The sequence below is a fragment of the Priapulus caudatus genome, unplaced genomic scaffold (assembly GCF_000485595.1).
Source record: "Priapulus caudatus unplaced genomic scaffold, Priapulus_caudatus-5.0.1 Scaffold2725, whole genome shotgun sequence".
NCBI classification, from domain to species: domain Eukaryota; kingdom Metazoa; phylum Priapulida; class Priapulimorpha; order Priapulimorphida; family Priapulidae; genus Priapulus; species Priapulus caudatus.
The window spans coordinates 5,495-12,732 of NW_014579786.1; the positions used below are offsets into that span (position 1 = coordinate 5,495).

General features: G+C 48.2%; 1 pseudogene; it reads left to right on the plus strand.

Moving 5' to 3' along the window:
* The first annotated feature begins 232 nt into the window (after window positions 1-232).
* LOC106818996 overlaps window positions 233-7,238 on the plus strand; it is a 20,244-nt pseudogene continuing 13,238 nt past the window's right edge.

Sequence of the window (7,238 nt, forward strand, 5' to 3'; positions counted from 1 at the left end):
ATATATTACTTATATATATATATATATATATATATATATATTATAAGTAAAAACAAAAAACAACTGACACCCATGCGGATATAGAATGAGGTGTCGATTTTTTATTTTATAATATTAAGAGAGATAGAACGAGGCGATAACAGAACCAATAGAGATATAATAATACACGAGGGAGAGCATATTTGCCACCAAACACATGATCAAAAAACACACACAACATCGCATCACTCACATGACAAAAGTGCTAGGAGCTAGTGAACCATATTATATAAAACACACGGAAAAGAGGCCGAGGAGGAAGTGCGAGTCTGGAGGATTCATCTCCAAGTAAGCTCTCACCCCCAGGTGGCGCCGCCGCAGTGCGCGCGTGCGTTCCGTGTGTTATAGTGGGTTTTTCGGTTTAGTTTAGTTTTAGTTTTAGTTTAGTTTTAGTTTAGTTTTAGTTTTAGTGTAGTTTAGTTTAGTCAAGTTATTTTTTTCTTTAGTGCATTTTTAGTGCGTTTTTTTTAGTTTTATAGAGGCGCCGCGTGCCGTGTGATGCGGCACGTGCTGCGCGGTGTAGCGAAGGACGTTCTAGTGTTTGGTTTATAGAGGGCATCAGCATGCGCGCATACGAAGGTTTTTCTTAAAAAGCAGGTCCGTAATACTGAAAACACGCAGACCAGGGTATATCATGGCAGAACAGGGTATATCAGGCAGACCAGGGTATATCATGGCGACCAGCCCAGGTTATCATTGGCAGACCAGGGTAATATCATGAATGATCAGGGTATACATGGCAGACCCAGGTAAATATCATGGCAGACACAAGGGTATATCATGGCTGACCAGGTATATTATGCAGACCAGGGTATATCATGGCAGATACTGGTATATGCATGGCAAGACCAGGGTATATCATGGCTAGACCAGGGTATATGCATCGGCAAGATCCAGGGTATATCCTGGCAGACCAGGGTAATCATGGCAGACCAGGGTAATATCATGGCAGATCCAGGGTATAATTATGGCAGACCAGGTATATCATGCGAGATGCAGGGTATAATCATTGGCAGATCAGGTATATCATGGCAGAATCAGGGTATTATCATGGCAGACCAGGGTATATGCATGGCAGATCAGGGTATATCATGCAGATTCAGGGTATATCATGGCAGACCAGGGTATATTATGGCAGTACCAGGGTATATAATGGGGCAGACCAGGGTATATCATGGCAACCCAGGGTATAGTCATGGCATCAGGGTATACATGGCAGACGAGCAGGGTATATCATGGCAGACAGGGTATATCATTGGCAGATCAGGGTATAATATGCAGACCTAGGGTATATCATGGCAGACCAAGGGTATACAGGAGATCCAGGGTATACATGGCAGATCAAGAGGTATCATTCATGGGCAGATCAGGGTACTGGGTTAATGACAGCACGTTCTCTTGTTCTCACGCCAGCACGTTCTCTTGTTCCTCGGCGCCGCACGTCTCTGTTGTTCTCGGCGCCGGCACGTTCTCATTGTTCTCAGCGCCGGCACGTTCTTTGTCTCGCGCCGAGCACGTTCTCTGTTTCTCATGCGGCGCCGGCCACGTTCTCTGTTCTCGCGCCCAGCACGTTCTCATCTTTGTTCTCACGGCCAGCACGTTCCTTGTCTCACGCCAGCACGTTCTCTTGTTCTCGCGTCGGCACGTTCTCTTGTTCTCGCGTCGACACGTTCTCTTGTTCTCGCGCCGGCACGTTCTCTTGTTCTCACGCCAGCACGTTCTCTTGTTCTCACGCGCGTAGGTTGATCAAGCACACGGAGCGGTTGGTGGAAGAGAGAGAGGAGACTCTGTGTATCAAGGTCTTACAGACACTCAGGGATATGATGTCAGTAGACGACGGATTCGGCGGAGAGAAGGTATGATCGCGGCCAATCACGTCGCTGCTCGCTTCCTGCCGGTCGACCAATCATCATCACTCGCCTTCTGCTGGTTGTCCAATCATGAAGTGCTTGAGCACAAGCGCTCGCTCAACTTGGTTGACTTGTACACTTGGTTGACTTGTACACTTGGTTGACTTGTACACTTGGTTGACTTGTACACTTGGTTGACACTTGGCTGTAGTTGGTACTACGGTGCTTTTGTTACGTGACGGACGCATCACTCGCTCCGAGAATGATTCCCAGCATTCATTTATTATCACTGTTATTGTGTCAATTATTAGTGCGTCTTAGTTGTGTCTGAGTGTGTGCGTGCGTGTGATGTGCGTGGCGTAGCGGTGCGTGCGCGTGTGTGTCGTGCGTGCGTGCATGTGTGCGTGTGCGTGCCGTGTGTGCGTGCGCTGCGTGTGTGCGTGCGTGCGTGCGTGCGTGCGCGTGTGTGTGTGCGTGCGTGCGGTGTGGCGTGTGCGTGCGTGCGTGTGCGTGTGTGTGTGAATCACCTAACATCAGGCCGTCCAGCCTGCGGGGGCAAGGGGGGTAGCTGCCCCCCCTAGATTTTGGAGCAAAAAAAAAATAAATTGTTCAACTAAAAGAGAATTGTCCGTAGTCCAGAAATGAAGGCGTACATTGTACTCAAAAAGTGCTCATACCATCCTCCCTGCGATCTACATTTAAAAATTTTTTTGGGGGAGGACCCCCAGACCCCCGCACTATTTCTCACTTCTCCTTAAAATATACCTCGACCGTCACTGTTCCGCCCCCCCCCTCTAGCATTTGCTCAGCCTACGGCCCTGAACATTGACTAACATCTGTGTATAATTATGTACGTTAATGCTAACAACCCAAGGTGGATGTTAAACTGATGTCACATAAAGAGCTGGAAGACCACAAGCGGGTAAGACACCTAAATGTTGTGTGTGTGTGTACGCGCATGCCAGCTACCAAGTTATCTTCATTATTGTCTAACCTTAATATAGAACTTATATGGAAGAACTTATATAGATATTAATAGAGAAAGCTCTCTGATGAACCTATCCAGTTATATAGTTCCTATTGTAAGATTGTGCTGTAAAGTTGACTTCAGAGTCAGACTGAAAGTTTATGCATGTACAGTTTATATATGGTTATAGTTATGGTGAGCTGCTATGTACACAATCTAACGTCACATGTTGTGTTATGTCCATCTATATACACTAATACATATATGTATATATATATATATATATAATATATATATATATATATATACATATATATATATACATATATATATAATATCGCCATAATCACGAAGTTCCTACAATTCCTCCTTCTAAACCATCTCACTCTTCAACGCAACTTTCGTCCGTTGCAGTCGTTCGCGTTTACCGTCGTGGGCAGACGTCACCGTTCGCTTGTTCCACCAGGGGGAGACACTGCGGCAGCTCCTCCTCGCTGGGTACTACGGGAAGATCAACTCGAAGAAGAAGGAGGACAACAACAAGAAGGCGAAGAAAGAGGAGCCGGCTCCAGGAGCCGTCGTTCTCAATCGCGCCGACATGACCCTGCAGGAGGTAAAACACATGACCATCCCCCTGCGGCAGACGCCAAAAACATGGCCGCCCGGCCAGTGACAGATGTCAGACATGTCAGAGATGTGTAGCATCACCAGGCAGACGACCACATGGCCGCCAGTGCGACAGATGTCAGACATGTGAGATGTGTAGCATGCACCGTCAGCAGACGACAAACATGGCCGCCCGGCCAGTGACAGATGTCAGACATGTGAGATGTGTAGCATGCACCAGCAGACGACAAACATGGCCGCCAGTTGATACAGATGTACAGACATGTTGAGATGTGTAGCATCACGCAGCAGAACGACAAACATGGCCGCCGGCATGACAGAATGTCAGACATATCAGATGTGTAGCATGCACCAGCAGACGACAAACATTCCAATGATTAACGATCAATTTTAACGCTCGTTTGTTTTTAATATCAGTGTAAACAATGATTGAGTTAGACACCGGCACTTTCCGACTCTATTGTTTCACGAACCGTCCGTTAACGCAATCCGTCCCCTCAAATTCGACCCCTCACAACAAGACGTTAACACAACGACAGTATCTACATCTTCCTTCCCAATGCTGGCGCGAAAACTCGGATCAAGCTAGAATCCGCGCTGCGCGGGAAACCGACGTCCTCTCACGCCCCCTGGTGTCTGCTTCGCCTACAGGTGCAGTGCCACCTGGATAAAGAGGCGCCACCGACCTCGTCGTTTCAGCTGATCATGAAGAATCCGTCACATACGATCTTCCTGGATAGCGTTCTGCTGGGAATCGCTCTGCTCGAGGGAGGAAACACCGACATACAGGCTTCCTTCTATAACCAGCTCACGCAGGACGGCAACGCAGAGGTCTTCTTCAAGGTCAGGGTCGCGTGTGGTTCAAGGTCAGGGGTCGCTTGTGCGGGGGTTCAGGTCAGATTGCGGGTGTAGGGGAAGGGATCTTGTTGTAGATGGTCGGGTTTTTATTTTTTTTTCTTGTTTTTCTCATCTTGGCAGAGAGATTAGTTTTTCATTCAAATGGACTTATGCTATATTGTAAATATATATATATATATATAAATGTGTATTAGTTTACTGCCACTGCCATTGTCAGAAATAATTAAAACCTATAATGCTATCATCATAAAAGAAACTGTTCTTCTTCCTCTGCTCACTTGTTTTCTTCTTCCTCTGCTCACTTGTCTTCTTCCTCTGCTCACTTGTCTTCTTCCTCTGCTCACTTGTCCTCTTCTTCCTCTGCTCACTTGTCTTCTTCCTCTGCTCACTTGTCTTCTTCCTCTGCTCACTTGTCTTCTCTTCCTCTGCTCACTTGTTCTTACTCCTCTGCTACACTTGTCTTCTTTCTCTGCTCACTTGTCTTCTTCCTCTGCTCACTTGTCTTCTTCCTCTGCTCACTTGTCTTCTTCTTCGCTCGCTCACGTTGGTCCCTCTCTTCCTCTGGCTCACTTGTCTCTTCGCTCTGCTCACATTGTCTTCTTCTCTGCCTCACTTGATCCTCTTCCGCTCTGCTCACTTGTCCATTCTCCTCTGCTCCCAGTTGTCTTCTCCTTCCACCGTTGTCTTCTTCCTCTGCTCACTTGTCTTCTTCCTCTGCTCACTTGTTTTCTTCCTCTGCTCACTTGTCTTCTTCCTCTGTCCCCGCCCAGGTGTTCTTCATTGTTTTTATTCCTCTATCCACAGGTGTTTTTCGATAAGATGACGAGGCTCAGAATGAGATCAAAGGCTACAGTGACTGTAAGCATGACTGATGGCTTCAGTAAAACACAGTGCTGACAAGGACGAGGCAACGACGCCGGACACAAGAAACACAAGGGTGAGGGGTCACACGCTGTTTCACTATCGTTTGCCTCATCACGGTCTTGTCACGGTCTTGTCACGGTCTTGTCACGGTATTGTCACGGTCTCATTGTGGTTTCATTGTGGCCTTAGTCGAATCTCGTTATAATCTAAGATTAGTTTTGTTTAATTCTGGTTGGTGTGCGTGTGTGTGCGTGCGTGCGTGCGTGCGTGCGTATGTGAGTGTGTGAGTGCGTTAGTGTGTTACTGTCGCAGGTATGCTTTTCTCTCTTCTGTAATTAACTAGCACAGGTAAATATATCTCTCACCTGTAATTAACCTGTCTCGCAGGTAAGCATAACGGCACTCTCATCCCTGACGAGTTGAAACAGCAGATGGACGACGCGGCGGTGCAGACGAAACAAGCGCTGTCGCAGATGCAGCGTAACCGTGACGAAGACGGAATTGGCGGTCCCAGGGTCGGAGTGAGTGTCGAGGTGAGGGGGGGAGGGGTGAGGGTCGGAGTGAGTGTGCGGCAGACAACGAAATTCAAAAAATTCAAAAATTCAAAAAAATCGAATTCAAAGAAGAATTGCTTCTAACATTCTAAGATCGAATGAAGAAATTAATGCAGTTCATTGTATGATAAAGAGATGTCACTTGTTGACACTTACTGTAGTATGCAGTACGTTCACTTGTTGGTGGTCATGCGTTGGACGTTCGTTTGTTTGTCCGTGAATCGTGTGAGGGATGTTCACTTGATTTTAATTGTTGTACACATTGTATTTACTTGTCCCCACGTCACACGACGTTCACTTGTCTCGTGCGTCATTCACAGTATGTGCACTTGTTTTTCGCGCCGCGTGCAGTACGTTCACTTGTTTTTCTCGCGCCTCGCTCGCAGGGTGTGGACGAGTTAGAGAGCGACAAGGAGAAGAAGGAGGACAAGAAGGCAATAGCGTCTGCTATCTCCATCATGCAGCCGATCCTGCGTCTGCTGCAGCTGCTCTGCGAAAACCACAACCCCGACCTACAGGTCAGTGCCAACACCTGAACCCACGCGACCTTGACCTGTGCGACCTTGACATGTGTGACCTTGATGCTGTAAAACCTTATCCCATGCGATGTTGACACCATGCGAACGTGGTTGTTGAACCTTGACCTTCGGCCCGTAATATGACCTTCGCCATCCTCACCTCTTTCCTTCCCCGTCATATCCTCCAGCGAGTGCACTGAACTCTCTCTCTCTCTCTCTCTCTGTTTGAAGTTCCTTTGATTGCAGCAGTGCAAGACTCATCTGTAAACCACTCACTGACCACTGACCTTGACCCCTAAACTGCAGCCCTATAACTTGACCCCTGACCTCTGACCTCCGTTGTTGCAGAACTTCTTGCGCTCGCAGCAGTGCAAGACAAACTACAACCTCGTCTGTAAACCCATCTACCCATCCCTCCAACCCTGCCTATCCCACCACCCCCATCCTTCACCCCCTAACATCAACCTTCAGCCCATAATCTGACCTTATTTGACCTCTGACCTCTGACCTCCGTCGTTGCAGAACTTCCTGCGCTTACAGCAGTGCAAGACGAACTTCAATCTAGTCTGTGAGACGCTGCAGTTCCTGGACTGCATCTGTGGCAGCACGACCGGAGGGCTGGGTCTGCTCGGACTCTACATCAACGAGAACAATGTGCGGCTGATCAACCAGGCCCTAGAGAGCCTCACCGAGTACTGCCAGGGACCGTGTCACGAAAACCAGGTGAGAACGGAGGGGGGCCGTGTTACAAAAACCAGGTGAGAATGGAGGGGGGCCGTGTCACGAAAACTAGGTGAGAACGGAGGGGGGCCGTGTCACGAAAACCAGGTGAGAACGGAGGGGGGGCCGTGTCACGAAAACCAGGTGAGAACGGAGGGGGACCGTGTCACGAAAACCAGGTGAGAACGGAGGGGGACCGTGTCACGAAAACCAGGTGAGAACGGAGGGGGACCGTGTCACG